The sequence below is a fragment of the Mytilus galloprovincialis genome, chromosome 3 (genome assembly GCF_965363235.1).
Source record: "Mytilus galloprovincialis chromosome 3, xbMytGall1.hap1.1, whole genome shotgun sequence".
In the NCBI taxonomy this organism is placed as follows: domain Eukaryota; kingdom Metazoa; phylum Mollusca; class Bivalvia; order Mytilida; family Mytilidae; genus Mytilus; species Mytilus galloprovincialis.
This window is the reverse complement of record NC_134840.1, coordinates 84,604,947-84,624,408: the sequence shown is the minus strand read 5'-3', so window position 1 is coordinate 84,624,408 and position 19,462 is coordinate 84,604,947. Positions and strand designations below refer to the sequence as shown.

Below are 19,462 nucleotides of genomic sequence, written 5' to 3'. Positions count from 1 at the left end.
ACATTCTGTATGTATGTTCCTGTCCCTTTGTTTATGTGTTACATATTTGTTTTTTGATAGATTGGACTGTTAGATCTCTCGTTTGAATTGTTTTACAATGTCATTTCGGGGCCTTTTATAGCTGACTATACAGTATGGGCTTTGCTAATTGTTGATGGCCATACTGTGCCCTATAGTTGTTAACTTCTGTGTCATTTGATCTCTTGTGGAGAGTAGTCTCATTGGCAATCATACCACATCTTCTCTTTGACATAAAATATTTTAACCTTCGTTTTAAAAAACACATGTCCAAAACTGGAATATGATTTGATTGCGTTAAAGATCTAAATCCATATATTTTTGTTCAAGCATAATTGATTTGAAGTCATACTCTCCTCGTACATACTTGAATTTAACACGAGATGGATTGTATGAATAAATGATATCATTATTTTGAAACTTTCGGATGCACAATTAAATTTCCTAATGGTGCACATGCGCAGAAGCGTAACCAATTTGATTAAGATTAACCCGAATAATCCAGTTGTTTCATTCGGATTATTCCAATTATTAATGTATCAAAGGCAATTATAACAACAATCAGTGAGAATTATTATTATGACCTATTAATGCTCCAAAACAAGCCATTAACTTTTAATTATTTTCATGTGTTTTCGTGAATTTCGAGAATTTATACCATTTAAATATCTGAAAAGGTTTATTTAACTTAAATACCCATAATATTAATATTTTAGTATTATGCGTCCTTGATAAAAGTAAGGAGAACGAACCCAGGGCCTTACTGCTGATTAATGTTGATGTTTGAGTTATTTTATATACGTTATAATATGAATATACCCAATAATCTAGAAAACTTGCAATAAAAACATAATCAACCTAGTTGTTTTATACTCATCTAAAATAGATATTTTTCAAAGGTCTTTTTTATTTTTTTACCGTACACCTTTTACATTTATTGACATTATAATAACAAGAGTGCACACACTGAAATGTCTCGCCTTCTTTACTAATCATTGATATTATGTTGATAGTCCTAAGTATAAAGCTTTATTACAGCTGTCACATAAACTTAACATTAACCAAGATAGCTAAACAAAGACCAATGAACCATGAAAATGAGGTCAAGGTCAGATGAACCATGACAGGCAGACATGTACAGGTAACAAAGCTTCCATACAACAAATATAGTTGACCTATTACTTATAGTTTAAGAAAAATAGACCAAAACACAAAAACTACATTGTGCAATGAACCGTGCAATTGAGTTCATGGTCAAATAAACCTGCAGGACTGACATATAGATCATAATATATTTCCATACACCAAATATAGCTGACCTTTGGCATATAATACTAGATAAAAAGACCAAAACTTACAAACTTAACTTTGACCACTGAACCATGAAAATGAGGTCAAGGTCAGATGACATCTGCCCGCTAGGCATGTACACCTTACAATCATTCCATACAACAAATATAGTAGACCTATTGCATAAAGTATGAGAAAAACAGACCAAAACACAAAAACTTAACTATAACCACTGAACCATGAAAATGAGGTCAAGGTCAGATGACACCTGCCAGTTGGACATGTACACCTTCCAGTCCTTCCATGCAACAAATATACTAGCCCTATTGCTTATAGAATCTGAGATATGGACTTGACCACCAAAACTTAACCTTGTTCATTGATCCATGAAATGAGGTCGAGGTCAAGTGAAAACTGTCTGACGGGCATGAGGACCTTGCAAGGTACGCACATACCAAATATAGTTATCCTATTACTTATAATAAGAGAGAATTCAACATTACAAAAATTCTGAACTTTTTTTTCAAGTGGTCACTGAACCATGAAAATGAGGTCAAGGACATTGGACATGTGACTGACGGAAACTTCATAACATGAGGCATCTATATACAAAGTATGAAGGCTCCAGGTCTTTCACCTTCTAAAATATAAACCTTTTAAGAAGTTAGCTAACGCCGCCGCCGTAGCCGCCGCCAGATCACTATCCCTATGTCGAGCTTTCTGCAACAAAAGTTGCAGGCTCGACAAAAATCATAAAAATTTATGAATTACAATTAATATATATCTTTATTTTTATTTCTTATATACATGATAAATATATTTTTTATTGGGGCCGGATCGATTTTACATATGGGATGGATCGACATTGGGCCGGATCGACTTGGACCGGATCTACGTGGGGCCAGATCGACCCAAAAGCTTATTCTTGCTGTGACACTTTCCTGTCGCAGAAAGGGATCAAGGCAAGAAATAAAATAGCCTTTCATGACTTCACAAAAATAACATATTTTATATTTTTCCAGCACCAGCAATAATTTTATCCCTCTATACAGGTATAAACACCATATAGAGGGTTTGTTCCCAACCGGATAAATAAAACTTAGATATGATGTCTTCTCCTTGTACATTTTTTGTACTTAGCTACAAAAGGACAGCAGGAGTCTACATGCCAGTTTGTAGAATTTGAAGCGTTTTACGTTTTTGTGGTTTTATCATAGAGTATTGACCCTTTGACTGCCATGGCATTGAAAAACGTTTTACCTTTGACTGCTAAGAATCGGCCTGGTTTCGAACTTTATCAAACAGCGCCATGGCAACCCTGACAACAATTGATAACGTCACGCTATTCTGCATGGTACCTGTATATGATTGCTCGTGTGATGACACCACAGTATGTCTGCTTCGTTCATTTATCACTCTCAAGTGTCGAATGTTTTTACTGTATTTGTGGTTTTTTTATATTTGATCAGTCTTTTAATTGGTGTTAATTGCAATTTATTAGTATTTGTAAAAACTGATAGCCTCATTGACTTTAATGGTATTCAGAAAATCTGTGCCACATGGCCAATATTTTGGCCTTAAAGTTATTTCTCAAAAATGCCACGGCCCATTTTAAATCGTTTGTGTTGTATGAAATAAACCATAATTAGTTATGGTGACAACACCAGTGTTTAGTTTAAAATATTTAACGGTTTTACTTCGATTGACATCAGAAGAAGTGTGACGTCTTTTGCATCACTTTTAAATTCACGACAGGCTCCCGTTCTAGAACAAACTCTATGTGTAATATGCTTTATTAAACTCAAATGTTCAGATTTGTGTATCAAATTCCATTGTCAAACTTTTGAAGATGAAAAATAAAAACAATAAAAAAACTTTGGGCTTTGGAAAAGTTTTCTGATTTTGTTCTACATGCCTTTAGTTTGTATAATATCAAACATCTTCACAGCAAATAGGTATTTCGTCAATTTCGGTAAATGATAGAGCGAGAATATAAATTTATTTGTGAAAATTGCCACTGTGTAAAATTAAGTTCCTACAATTACAGACAGGCAAATTTTCTTTGTCTTGTTTTACTTTTTAGTTGATGATAAAATTGAAAATGGAAATGGGAAATATGTCAAAGAGACAAGAACCCGACCAAATATGTTAAAGGATGGCTTCTTAAAGTCAAGTGGCAAATAAATATGCATATATTAAGGACGTGAACATGCCACTTCTTTATTTACCAAGACCTAATTCTGATTTTTTGAAAAGAACATTTAAATATTCTGGTCTTATTACCTGGAATAATTTACCAAATAATATTAAAGAAATAGATAACTTAGATACATTTATGACCAACTGTTCAAACTATTTTCTAACTGAACAGAATAAAGATGCATGAAACTAATGTATTTCTTTTTCTTCTTCTACTGAATGCATATGTGCTTATTTAACTGTATTATGTATTTTATATTGTATGTATTTTTGTACGTTTTTTATTTGTATTGATAGTTTTTGAAGATTAACATGTAATTGTTAAATGTGCTACCTTCGTTAAATAAAGAATTTTATTATTATTATGTAAACAATCGCCATATTGCTTTGTGACGTATTGGAATTTCCACAACAATATATATATTTTCGAATAACAGCCACTTTAACTCGCTTTGTAACTACGATGTACACCTTATCTACTTATATATATAAATAACGTCACATAATCTGTATATCTGTGTGGACCTAATCTACCATGTACCTATCTGATCACGTGACATGAATATTAATACACAAATTCTTGTTCAAATGTATAATTCCATAGTATTTAAATAAACACAATTTCTTTTATGGTTGTGAAAATATTGAAGTTTCAAATATTAAACTCATGCAACACACATTATTTATATTTACCACAATTGATATTCTTTACAAAACAAAATCGAATAATACTGCATTCTTTTATACTAAATAAAATATCTGATATATAGATTCACTTACGTTTGCATGCAGTTTATTCACATTCGAGAGATATTTTCCTTTTCGTGTTTCAACACATCATCTCATTGTCAACTCATTGTCAACATTGATGTAAACAATCGCCATATTGCTTTGTGACGTATTGGAATTTCCACAATAATATATATATATATTTCGATTCACAGCCACTTTAACTCGCTTTGTAACTACGATGTACACCTTATCTGCCAATATATTTAAATGACGTCACATAATCTGTATATCTGTGTGCACCTTATCTACTATCGTGCCTATCTTATCACGTGACATGAATATTAATACACAAATTCTTGTTCAGATGTTAGATTCCATAATATTTAATTAAACACAATTTCTTTTATGGTTGTGAAAATATTGAAATTTCAAATATTAAATTCATGCAACACACATTATTTATATTTACCACAATTGATATTCTTTATAAAACAAAATCGAATAATACTGCATTCTTTTATACTAAATAAAATATCTGATATATAGATTCACTTAAGTTTGCATGCATTTTATTCACATTCGAGAGATATTTTCCTTTTCGTGTTTCAACACATCATCTCATTGTCAACTCATTGTCAACATTGATGTAAACAATCGCCATATTGCTTTGTGACGTATTGGAATTTCCACAATAATATATATATATATTTCGATTCACAGCCACTTTAACTCGCTTTGTAACTACGATGTACACCTTATCTACCAATATATTTAAATGACGTCACATAATCTGTATATCTGTGTGCATCTTATCTACTAAATGTATGATAACTTTTTAATTTACAGTAATTTTTGGGCCGAATAAGGGCCTTATTGCTCCTACTCCTTTGATTGGTTAAGTTCCAGTGATGGTTATTTTCTTGTATGCAATCAAATGTTATATTAAATTTTTTCTATAGTACTGGACAGGATAAAACTTTACTCATGCCAAGTATATCTTTATTTGTAACAAAGATAAATTCTGCACATTTTTTCTAAAAGTGCAAATTTAACAAAGACTATGGGCGAGTTGTTGTCGCTTTGACACCTTCCCCATTTCCTTTTTCAATTTTAATAGGGAAAAATCAATGGTGGTATTACACCTAGAGCAAATCTGACATGTGTGGGTAATCTTCTTTCTATGAAACTACTGAGACACATTTAACCATACTTGACCATAATAATTAATATGTTTTTTCTTTAAAAAATGTATCAGATGACCCCACCTTCCAACCCTCATGGCCCACATGGATAAAAATGGAACATAGGGGTAAAATGCAGATTTTTGTATATATCTCTGAAACTAAACCATTTGGAGCAAATCAGACAGGGGGCAGTTGATGGTTTTCTCAGAGCATGGGTCCTGTGTAATTTCGAGGAGAAGATTTTTTAAAAGTTAACGGACATTTAATATGGACGACAGACAACAAGTGCTGCCCATTGGACCAAGATCGTTTTTAACCCTTAAAGTACACCACTTACCATTTTGTGTACAACATCCCAGGAAATTAATAATGTTTTCATGGCATCCTATTAATTTCATCACTTCCATTTCTTGCATTAAATCTGTCAATTCTCTATCGGTTGCATCCTCTAAAATATTTAAATAATATTGACAATTATTAATGGATAAAACCATTGGTCACATTCAAAGAATACTGTGGATTCATTCATTTTCATGGATTGCTTAAAACTTGCATAATCGTGGATATTTGATTTTGTAATTTTTCCAATCTCTGTATTCAAAGCCTATTCAAAATATGTTATTCAATGAACATTTGAATTCAATGTTCACCTGTACCCACGAAAATTGGTATCAAACTAATGTTAATGAATCAAAAGTAATTTGTCCCAACCCAGGACTATATGTCCCCATTCAAAAACATTGATCAGGAACCCTCCCCTTGCAGTGGCATAGCTTGCATGTATGCTCAGATGCTCAAGCATCCACATCATTTTGACAAAACAAAAATAAAAAAAACAGCAGTTTAACTCGGAAGTATCAAAATGTAACAAGGCTGAGGATATGAGGATAACATCCAGTCATTTTCGAAGCAGTATGCCTGGTCTTTCATTTAGGATAATTTAGTTTGATACATGAATCGCAGAATAGTGTTTCAAGTTAACTTTTCTTCGTATAAATAGTCTATGTCATCAGCTAAGGCAAGCGGAGAGGACTGATACGCAGACCCGTGGACATGTTTCATCTGAAATTGAACCTAGTGGAGGGATGGCTTCTCATTTGACTATAGTAACTAACAACTAAAACACCATATCCTGATATCGTTTCTTGCGACATTGTAAACGACGTGATAAAACAAATCAATTTGTAATAGATCGTGATAAGTCCTAGGCTTATGAATTCCCGTTTCTATTTAGGTTCAAATACTAATTTTATTTTTATTCAGTAAAGAACAAAGATCCAATATTCCCCGCCATGCACATTACATGTCATATTTTATCTATCAAAGGCCAAGGAACAAGGGAATAACTAAAAAAAACTTTTATTTCTTTTTCTTTTTTATTTTTAATATCTAAAAAGAAATAAAAGCTTCACAGCAAATGAAATGGGATTTCCATTACAATTTATATTTCAAAGGGACATTACTAGTTAAAAATATTTGATTACGAATTATTTTCAAAATTGTCAAAGACATTGCTTATGATATGAGTTTCACTTAATCTGACATGAATTGTACACATGAGAGTGCTAACAATACCGGACGATCGGACGCCAGGTATTTTTATGTCTCCTGCATGCGTTTAGCTCAGTAATCAAAAATCCAAGGTTGTAGACTCAAATTCCTGGAAAGAGAAGTCACTTCAGTTCCTAAACTCAGAAGTTCCTAAATTATACAGAAGTGCCGCTGTAATGGAGTCCGTTTAAACGGTTTTTGATATGTCAAATAGAAGATTGGGGGGGGAAACTTTACATCAAATATTTATGAATTGAATGATGGTAGTTTCAAGAAAACAATAAAATTTGGTTAAAAATATAAATATATGAATTGGTGGGTATTTTGAATTTAAACAAAAATCTAACTAGTGTCGGATTCTGGGGGAGTACATGTGCTTAAATAAAAAATATTTTCTGCACAAAAAGGTCCAAAACATTTTTCGGCTCGCTCGACTCGGCAAAACATCCACATCATTTCAACCCTGGCTACGCCACTGCCTTGGATCCCCAATAGAACAAGCAGAGCTTGAATTGCTCACAAGTTTGTTTTTTTGCTTAAATCTTTCATCAATGACTGTTTTTGCTTTTCAATTTATATTTAATAATAAGAGGCTTACAAATGCCAATACAATGTTCATTGTATCTGTCATATTTTCATTAAAAGCAAATAAATGCATTTTACCCATTTGTTCCATTTTAACCATAGTGTCTTTGTTTCTTGAGGTACAAGGAAATAAAATACAAATTTATACTAAATTCATTTGCGAAGATTTATAAAGTTAAAAAAAAAATAAAACAACTTGTGTAATTTTCCTTAAAGGTCAATAACTCCGTAACGGGTCAATTGACAATTTTTGTCATAAAAAACATTTTTGAAGATGTTACTTTGCTGAACATTTTTTGCTGTTTACAGTTTATCTTTATCTTTAGTTAATTTCATACAAAAACTAAAAAAAAATCCTTAAGATAACCAATTTAGTGGCAGGAACCCAACAATGGCAGCCATGTTTGTCGATGGATCAAAACTTCGGATACAATTTATAAGCAAGATACCAGATAATTAAGGAATTTTTTTTTTGTTAAAGTTTGAAATCTTTGGCCCAGTAGTTTCAGAGAAGGTTTTTTGAAATAGTTAACAACAGATGATGATGGACGCCAAGTCATTAGTTATAACATAAGCTCAAATGGTTATAGCTAACAAGAATGTGTCCCCAGTACATGAATAGCCCATCCACACTATCATTTTCTATGTTCAGTGGACCTTGAAAATGGGGGAAAATTTCTAGTTTGGCATAAAAATTACAAAGATTATAAAATAGAAAACATGAGCCCTAAGTTTCAAGTTGATTGGACTTCAACTTCATCAAAAACTACCTCTACCAAAAACTTTAACCAATCCTTTAACCTGAAGCGGGACAGACAGACGGAAGGACAAACGGACGGAAGAACGAACCAATGGATGGACAGATGAACAAATGGACAGACAAAAGAACGAATGAATGGACGCAAAGAACAGAAAACATAATGCACCAAAATGGGGCATAATAAATGGGACATCAAAATGGGTTTTAATCGATCCTACAAACTATCCATGTTTATGTAATAAGGAGTACTGTCTTTTGGTATGTATAACGAACACATTTACATTTATACCCTGTGTGTTATACATGACTACAAATATTTTCTTAGTTTTTTTTCAGGTCCAAAATTGGATCAAAAAATTTCCAATTGAAGTGAAAAGTAAGGATTTTTTTTGCTCAAACCTTGATTGTTTTTTATGTGTTATAATATTAATATTCTTGATTTGTCATGTTTTATTCAAATAAAATACATTTTATATCTTTATTGTTACGTTTTTCGTGTAAATTTGTCAATATGTTTTGCAATCCGGAAATTTGCCAATTGTCTTAATATTGAAGACACAATAAAGCTTTTGTTATTGGTTAAATCAGCCTAGAGTTGTGTTCCTTGTTGTCATAACTTATTGTTTTGTATGTGTTCATCATAAAGAGTTGAAGAAAAGTGTATGAAAATTGAATAAACAACACTCATTTTGAAAAGATAAACCATATAATATATCAGGTGATCACAAGTCATGTTGGTCAGTCATGTGACATAATATTGTAAAGTGATGATTTATTCTATGAGAAGTTTATTTTTATAAATACGTTTTTACTTTGTAACTTTTCAACTTTTAAACAACTGTTTAAAACCTTTCAAGAAATTATGATTGAAAACATGATTATCACATAATTGTAACCTGAACAAATTTAATTAGGAACAAGGTCAACCTGTCACTGATTTGTTTTGACATTCATTAGACCTGGGGTTGAAGTCATAAAACTTTGCTCAGTGCTCGGAGCACAAAAATCTTGCTCAAAACATAAAATCCAGCATTTTGATTGGTTTTTATTTGTTTAAGTACAAAAAACTGACTCAAATATTTATTACTTCAAGGCCTGTTGATTGAGGTGGGATAATCCAGATTAACAGCTAGAATCATCAAACAAAAAATAAAAGTATTGAGATTTTAACAATTCATTACAGCACTAATGACATTAATTGATTTGTAATTATTTTATTGTTTGAATCAGAACATTAATTGGATATTTATAATCTTGTCCTTTATACTCAAACAATTCATCCTTTTAACTGTGATTTTCAAAAAATTATCAAAGTTCAAAGCCCATAATTATAGCAAAAATGAGCCAAGCGGAACAAAACTGAAACTTAACAATTCCTAGTTGTGGAATTAGGGAATGACAGAATGATGGAATGACGGAATGACAGAATTACGGAATGACCGAATTACGGACATGGGTAAAACTATATGGCACCGACATCTTTGTTGCGGGCCATATTCGTTGCAGGGCCATAACAATGCAAATTTTTCAATAAAGATAAAAAAGATGGAAAAAATTCAATTCTTATTTCCCAAAATTTTATGCTTGTCTAATAAAAAAAGAAAACCTAAGCATAAATCCAGTTTTCATTAATACTATTTGATTTTTGATCTAAAATATATAAGTAAATTTTACCCTTCAACATCTTGACTGCTATGGCAGTTGTTGGAGCTTTATTTAAACCAACAGTTTCTGCTTTAAAAACTTTACCAAATGCTCCTTCCCCAAGAGGTTCACCAAGTGATAACCTATAACAATAAATAAATTATTTCATCTCATATTCATTTAGATATTGAGATACTGATTGATGTAACCATATATATATATATAACTAAATAAAATTCTAATAGTTGTACACATTTTCTTAGATATAAGAAGATATGGTATGAGTGCCAATGAGACAACTCTCTATCCAAATGACAATTTATAAAAGTAAACCATTATATGTCAATGTACGGCCTTAACACAGAGCCTTGGCTCACACTGAACAACAAGCTATAAAGGGCCCCAAAATTACTAGAGTAAAACCATTCAAACGGGAAAACCAACGTTCTAATCTATATAAAACCAGAGGCTCTAAAGAGCCTGTGTCGCTCACTTTTGTCTATGTGAATATTCAAGGACATGACAAAATTGTGTTTTGGTGATAACTAAGATTTATGAAAAATGGTTAAATATTGACTATAAAGGGCAATAACTCCTAAAGGGGTCAACTGACCATTTCGGTTATGTTGACTTATTTGTAAAACTTACTTTGCTGAACATTATTGCTGTTTAGTTTATCTCTATCTATTATAATCATGATAATATTCAAGATAATAACCAAAAACAGCAAAATTCAGGGGTAGCAACCCAACAAAAGGTTGTCCGATTCATCTAAAATTTTTAGGGCAGATAGATCTTGACCTGATAATCACTCTATGTCAGATTTGTTCTAAATGCTTTGGTTTTTGAGTTATAAGCCAAAAGCTGCATTTTACCCCTATGTTCTATATTTAGCCCTGGCGGCCATCTTGGTTGGTTGGCCGGGTCACTGGACACAATTTTTAAACTAGATACCCTAATAATGTTTTGGTCATATTTGGTTAAATTTGGCCCAGTAGTTTCAGAGGAGAAGATTTTTATAAAAGTTAACGACGATGGTTGACGGACGCCAAGTGATGAGAAAAGCTCACTTGGACCTTCGGGCCAGGTGAGCTAAAAACAAGAAACGAGAAACACATATAAATTATATAAACAAACTACAACTACTGTACATCAGATTCCTGACTTAGGACAGGTGCAAACATTTGCAGTGATGGATTAAATGTTTTAATGGGTTAAACCATTTATTACTAATGATTTACAATTTTCAGTGTTTTTGAACAATTTTGTACCGAGACACATGTTTTTTTTTTATCTAGGTAATGTGAGAATGTTATATTTGCTCTTTTAAAAAATTACCAGAAAATCAAGTTTCTCACATTGTATTGCATGATCAGGCCTCTACAATAACATTTTTTTCAACTTGTCCAGGAGGACTTTGCATTATAAGTTGATTCAAGGAACAAAAGAAATTTAAAACAATAGAACAGAAGTTAGTTTTATATCTTTTGAAATATTTTTCAAAAATTATGAGTCAAGAAAAACTGAAACTAGTCATGTCACAGAACTTAGGATCTACTTTTTAACAATGCCAAGTCAAATCAGACTTGCATATGAGGCACCGTCTGATAGGCATGTCAATGTAAATTCATTGGATTTGTATCTTGTTTTTATTTTAAAGTCGAATTTTTTGTCAGCTTTTTCCAGTTTTATCCATTTCATACAGTAAGTACAGAGTGAGTCATGGATGATATTACGACACTCATTCCAATTTATAATTGACTGGGGAAGATAATTAGGTCCTTTACTGAGGAATGATTTTAACTCTCCGTCTTGAAATATGTTAAGATCTCCTGTTATAACATGGGAAATTGGTCCATAAATGTATTTGGAATTACTGCAATTACATGAAGTAGGTGTATTTTCACTGATATTAAAATCTTTACACAATTGGCTATAATTTAACACAAATTTCCAGGTAGATTTCTTGTAAATATAACAAATAAGAGGGAGCTCAGTATTATCAAAATATCCAGGAATTTGTTCTTTAACAGAATGGTTGTTAAAAATAACAGCAATATTTACAAAATCAAAACCTTTATTGACATACTTTATTTTAATAAAATGTTTTTTATGATCTTCAGGACGATCAATTTTAGGAAACAGTTTAGAATAACAATATGCCATTATAATTTGAACAATTTCGTACTTAGGACTGCTATATGAAATTGTGTTGCAATCCTCTAAAATTTTATTTAACTTATTAATCGGTAATGAACAGAGCTTTGTTAACAGATAATGTCTGCCGTTGTTTTTTTAAATAGAAATTAGGTCCGAAATATTGGTGTGATTGGTCCGAAATTTTCTTTGATTGTGATTTTTTCTACGACCATGAGAATGTTTTTTTTCGAACAGTTTTAGAAACAATATCCAAAATGTTAACAGTATCGGTTCTTGATATTTTTTAATCTAATTTAATTCAATTATTTTCCGTGATTGTACAAACTTTGAATGAGATTCACCAGGCTGCTTATTTACTTCTTCCAAAGGTTGAACTGCTAAATATTTGATAGGATGACTGTGCTTCTTAAGGTGTTGATAAATGATACTTTTGAATTTATTGGGTTATTTTCTTGAGTGCGTTTAGATAAATATCGACCAGTTTAACCTACGTACTGAATACCGCATCCTGGTTTGTTTCATGTGAGTAAATAAATAAGACTGTTTGTTTTTCAAGTTATATCAGTTTCAAATTTTAAAGAAAATGAGCGACCATCAAGTGTGGACCTTACCGTATTGTTGGTGGAAAGACAGGGACATGTTACTCATTTTTTGGCATGACACTTATCGATAGAAGGGTAACCACGATTTTTATTTTTAAAAATGTTAGCGATGGTAGTATTTTTAGATAGGCGATTTTGAAGATTGAGACGTGTAATTACCCTTTGAACGAGTTAAGTATTTAATATTTTTCCATTTCTAAGCTTCCTATTTGTTTTTTGTTTGTGAATTATATTAGAAAGGAGCAAAGACTGGTGTCCAGAATATGAACCAGCATACAATGAATTAAGTTATGAAAAAATGATAAATCTGTTCAGCTAAAGATGTCAAACGCTATCTGTATTAATTACCCAAAAAAGATAGGGTATATCAGGGTAGCGACTGACGTCTGACTAAATATTCTCCCTCGGACACACACTCCATAATCTAGTATATTATAAGAGCATATAAACCTGTTAAATTAAATTAATATTGATATAGCTTTTACTTGTCTGACCTTTTTATCCTCTAGTACAAGACAATCAGACAAGTGTTATTGTTGAGCCTTAATGATTCCAGTATATATATGAGAAAATGTTAAACCTTGGAAAAAAAGAGTTTTTGGAAAAACTTCTTGTTATATTTCATACTACAGTGGTTACAATATCTATTGAATTCATCTGAAAATTGATACAACCAATCAAATATCAGGTCATTATACAGCTTTTAACCAAAGAAACAATCTGGATGTCAGAAACAGTGAGCAATGCTATTTGTGGGTCGACAGATATAAGTTTAAATGTTGTCATGAGTCAATATATATGTCTTTACAGTATGATAACTTTCATGGAATGGTCAATGTTATGCTTTAACTTACTGTTCCCGTCTAAATTCCCAGTGTTTGTCCAGAGGGAGATCATACTCTGACATCATGGTCAAATCAGATGACAAGCGTCTTCTTGGACCAGGTTCAATTCTGATTGTGGGTAAAACAAATGGTTGTGTACCATCATAAGATTTGTATGGATGGTAATTCTCATTCTGGAATTGATGCAAAACATTCTGATATGAAATTAAAATGTATACCTGTTTCAAATTTGTGTGCAGATCCATGTCATTTTTTTTATTATCATGATTTTGTAATAGAAATAAACATCATAAAAGTTTGAAGAGCACACAGACTATCGCTAATAATAAATGAAGCAAGTCCATATGCAAAGCTGTTATAAATATTCAAATCTAAAATTGACAAAAACTTCCTTAAAACTAAATTAGATTCTGTCTAGATTGAATATCTCTATTTTCATAATCTAAACATTACTGATGAACATTTAATGAATCTCAATTATCTTCCTTTCTTAAGACTTACTTTGTAACTTTTACACCATATAAAGACAACTTCCTCATAAAACTTCATTTCCTAATTATAACCGAATAAGTCAAACATATTCTTTTTTGTGCACTTGTATTTGAACTTATCAGTAATAAAATATGTTTGAATATTGAAACTAGCCTGTGTCATGACAATTACTCTCTTGACATTTCTATATTTGCTGGACTGAACCCTCTTGTAACGTCTATAACATATAAATATCAGGAGTAACAGGAAGAGAACAACTACTGATGCGACACCACCGATAATGTAGATTATTATTTGCTCTTTATCGTTTGTTCCTCCTGACCTAATGTCTACTGCTTCTGCTTGTTCATCTGCAATTAAAGTATTTGTAATTAAAAAGTTTTCAAAAGATGAAATAATATGTTTGAAAGGAAATGGTAAATATGTGTCAGCTCAATAGCTGGCTTATCTACAATATTTATAACCAATTCAATCCTTTTTTCCTCCTCATCAAACTTTTAATTGTTAAAAGTCTTTATTTTAGGAATGATTGTAATATTTTTTTCTGTCTATGAAGGAATAATATCATTAAAAAAATGTGGTGCACACTGAATAACCCACTACATAAGTTACTCTAAAGTGTGTATCAAATTCAACATTTTTAACGATAAACGCCATGATTATTTTTGGTGTTAAAACTGCTTATTCTCCTTTTTTGTAAGTGTTCTATACTTTAAGCACCTGCATAGCCATTTTTACTTGATAGAAATATAAGATAAGGGGGTTTCAAATATTTATTTATTACATATATAAAGTTAAGATAAAGTGATCAGCCATCATATATAGTTGGTAAAAAGTATCTCTGCTTAAGCTACATAATGTCAACTTTGGTAACACTATTGAGCAGTAGCTTTCTGGTAGGTAGCTGTCTCAATATGTTTAATAAAGTCATTAGGGTCACCATAGTCAGCTTGGCAAGAAGTGTAGTAAGCATGATCTTGACCCAATGGCACTGGACTTGTACAATTTAAAATCAGATCTCCAGGCAGAGAAAATATGGCTAGATAATTGGTTGTTTTTAATTTGCTGCTAGGGTATTTGGTAATAACAGAGACATACATGTATAATACATTATATGTCTATGGGATAACATAGTTTGCATTTCATCAAATTATAAAAATTTAGAATTTTCAAAGACAAACATACTTATACTTAGGTATTCCATTGGTTTAGATAGAAAACAAGCCATAAATATCATATTTGATTTCATTAAGACATTTGTCTTTGAGGCTCAGTACTATAACTGTTCAATGTTTTCAACAGCATCAAATTAAAGTCTTTTTTTTTTACATCTTAATCCATTGTCAGTATTTCACTTTTAATCATCCAGACGTGTGTCTTAAACTAGCTAGTTGATGACCAGGTAATTGCCAATAATTTGTTATTGCTGTATATATAGTCTAATAATAAACACCTTCATTGATTACTCGAAGCTATTTACCTTACGACACAAAAACAAGAAAAAGAAATGGTGACCTTCTGTTTTTACAGACTTTTCCGATATCAATTTCGAGTTTCTCAAGAGTTTTACCCTGTCAGTTTTAATTCTATAAACAAAAATGTTTACTGAAACTTTTTCGATGTTGACATTTTCAAAAGTTGTAGATTTCAAATTTTAATGGGAGGGATGGAAGAGGGTCTGAAAAACAAGAGATTTCGACTCCCATCGGAAGAATCACATGTATGACATACAAAATTTAATTATTACACAATACAAACTAGACTAAGTGAAATCCCTGGCCACACTTCACTCTGAAACTGTTTTATAGCAAAGTCAATGTTGGATTTCTTTGACAGACACAAATGATGCCCCTGCAGATGCAAAGTCTTATTTAAAAATAACTGTCTAACACTTTACCTTAAATATGACAAAGGTAAATTATATTATCACCCAAAAGAGCAAATATAAATAAGAATCAAAATCCTGACCCCATGCACAAAAAATGGAAAAACCACCAACTAAGTGAACACTTCCTAGCATAAAACTGTAGGACAATTATCTGTATGCGAGCTCCCCTTATGCAAGTAACTACTACAAAAAATGATTAAGAGCAAATATTAAACAAAATCAAAACCCTGACCACATGCACACCTTCAATACATGTACAAAGACTACAAACAGACATCAGAGTGAAAACTTCCTAGAATTCAAACTGTAGGAGGAGTTAAGTGGAATAACTGTACACCCATAATGGGAAGGACATACAGAGAGACACTGACAGGGGTAAAATAATATGACATTCAGTTGTGGCGGCATTAAAAGAATTAATTTTTTTAGAAAAAAATGTACATTTCCAATTTTCATGATGCCAAACCTTCTATTTTTATGACAGTCTATAAAAAATTTATTGATAATGATGTAATCGAAAATTGATTATTAAATTCTCCAAACGATTAAATCATTTTTATGTGAATATTTTGCTCTAAGACGTATTATTTCTTGGTGAAAAACAAACATTTCTCATTCTTATCTAAGCCTTTACCTAAAACTGTTAGCCAGGCAGTCTGGTAATATCTACCAAGTGGATTAGAAATCAAGCAACCATACCATCCAGCATTATCTTTTGTTACATTCTTTATTGTCAGTATTTCTGGGTGACTTAAATTCACCATGGATTGCTAAAAAATCAAATAAAACAGCATTAGAGGATGAGTATATAAAACATTGAAAAGCAAAATTTTCAAAAAAGTGAACTAAGACAATAAATTATAAAAAAAGTGAAAAAAGAAGAAAATATTTCAATAAACTAGACAATTAGAATCACATTATTTTCTTAAGTCACTTGAGATTTGTCATGCAGTCAGTTTTTTAAATATACACATGTATATATACTATTGTATAACACTTTTTAACAGCAAGATAAACTTATCAACATACAATAAGAAATTAAATTTAAAGAAACATTCACATCAAGATCATTCAGACACACCATATCTGTAAACATTTCATGACTCAGTGAGACATTTTTCAAGCGACATACATTTTGGTGTGAAAATCCCAATGCAACCTTCTACTTGAGGTATTACAAAAAAAATGTATTAATAAGTTGAAGTTATGAAATAACTGTTTCACAAATGATATCGGATATGTTCCTTATGTTGTTACTACAATCCCCTTCCCTTTCATGAATGTGACCTACCAAATTAGACTATTTACCGGACTTGTTATTACATAAGCAACATGACGGGTGCCACATGTGGAGCAGAATCTGCTTACCATTCCGGAGCACCTGAGATGACCCCCAATTTTTGATGGGATTCGTGTTGCTTATTCTTCATTTTCCTATGTTGTGTCATGTGTTCTATTGTTTGTCTTTTTTATTTTTAGCCAGGTGCATGTTGTCAATTTATTTTAGTTGATTTATAAGTTTGACTGTTCCTCTGGTATCTTTCGTCACTCTTTTTTTTAAGTCTAGATTGACTATATAGATATAGATAGAAAAATACTGGTCTTGGCCCGTAATTCCTAAACAGTTTGGACCATCACCACCAAAAAAAAATCTGAATCTTCCTTTTGTGGTTTTAATATAACCAAAAAGTGTGTGAAGATTTATGGAATAATCATAAATAGTTTCTGAGATACGGCACAACATGTATTTTTAATAAACATGATCACTCTAAAATAAGATAAAGAATCATCACAATAAAGTAAACAGATCTTCAGATTAATATAACTTACCACTGAACCATGAAAATGAGGTCAAGTTCAGATGACACCTGCCAGTTGGACATGTACACCTTACAGTCCTTCCATACACCGAATATACTAGCCATATTGCTTGTAGTATCTGAGATATGGACTTGACCACCAAAACTTAACCTTGTTCACTGATCCATGAAATGAGGTCGAGGTCAAGTGAAAACTGTCTGACAGACATGAGGACCTTTCAAGGTACGTACATATCAAATATAGTTATCCTATTACTTATAATAAGAGAGAATTCAACATTACAAAAAATCTGAACTTTTTTTCAAGTGGTCACTGAACCATGAAAATGAGGTCAAGGACATTGGACATGTGACTGACAGAAACTTCGTAACATGAGGCATCTATATACAAAGTATGAAGCATCCAGGTCTTCCACCTTCTAAAATATAAAGCTTTTAAGAAGTTAGCTAACACCGCCGCCGCCGCCGCCGCCGCCGGATCACTATCCCTATGTCGAGCTTTCTGCAACAAAAGTTGCAGGCTCGACAATTAGCATCCACAGATTTTATCAAAACATTATATGATTAAGTGGCAGCAACCCAACAATGGTTTGTTTGATTCGTCTGAAAATTTCAGGGCTGATAGATCTTGACCTAATGAACATTTTTACCCCACGTCAGATTTGCTCTAAATGCTTTCGTTTTTGAGATATAAGCCAAAAACTGCATTTGACCCCTATGTTCTATTTAAAGTAAGGGCGGCCATGTTTTTTGACGGATCAAAAATCGAAGCACACACTTTGTGCAGGATAATCTAAGGAACTATCATGCTAAGTTTCATCCAAATCCATTCAGTAGTTTCAGAGGAGAAGATGTTTGAAAAATTGTTAACGACGACAGACGACGACGACGGACGCCAAGTGATGAGAAAAGCTCACATGGCCTTTTAGGCCAGGTGAGCTAAAAATGAAATAAAAAAATTGGGTCACCGTTCATTTACGCTAACAATCTGCCTCTGAAAGAAGCATAATTTTTTGTTAATGTCCTTATTTACTGTTGAACTAATAGGAGAAAAAGAGGTAATATCGAAATAAAAAAAGAACTAAATTACAGAAATCGCTTAAATTTTACAAGTATTTAGTTTATGTACAGCTTTTTGAAAACAATAATAAAAAATATAGGTCATCGATGATTTAAAAAAGATATTTCAACTTTAATGCCAAAAAAAATGTATTTTTGCATCAAAGGGAGATAATTTGGAGCTTTTTCAATGCTATAAACATATTAAAAGTCACCTGGGGGCAAACAAAATTGATTTTTTTAGTTGATTTTTGTACCATATCATAAAGCAATAACTCATAGTGTGATGAATAAAATTTGTAATGAAAAAATTCGTAAGGGTTCCGCGGAACCCAGTGTCTCACCTACTTTTGCTGTAAATCGCAGGCTGAACAAAAAAAAGGAAAACAAGAGGCTGTCACAACGACAGCAAACCGGATTTATTAACATTTATTTGTGTCCTAGCAATATCACAAGAACCATTACTGATGAATGGTGAAAGGGAAAATCGTCAATATCAAATTTGACCTCCATTTTGTCATCATTATCAACATATTAAAATTAGAAAAGTTTAGATTGAATGGTTCATGAGTAAATGCAATAAAGTGAATGGAAATGCCATTTTACGATCTTTCAAGAACCATAACTCCTGAA

At 31.9% G+C, this 19,462-nt stretch overlaps 2 protein-coding genes across 3 annotated transcripts in view; both read right to left on the bottom strand.

Moving 5' to 3' along the window:
- The window catches only part of LOC143066838 (uncharacterized), a 265,369-nt gene that overhangs the window by 115,262 nt on the left and 130,645 nt on the right, over window positions 1–19,462 (bottom strand). The gene's annotated exons all lie outside the window — the stretch shown is intronic.
- The window catches only part of LOC143069191 (uncharacterized), a 150,554-nt gene that overhangs the window by 96,759 nt on the left and 34,333 nt on the right, over window positions 1–19,462 (bottom strand). Inside the window, exon 13 of one of the 2 annotated variants that reach the window (XM_076243700.1) lies at window positions 16,585–16,720. The exons of the other annotated variant lie outside the window; for it this stretch is intronic. The gene's annotated coding sequence lies outside the window, so the exon portion shown is untranslated. Of the gene's footprint in view, window positions 1–16,584; window positions 16,721–19,462 lie in introns of those variants that run through there. 2 annotated transcript variants of the gene reach the window in all.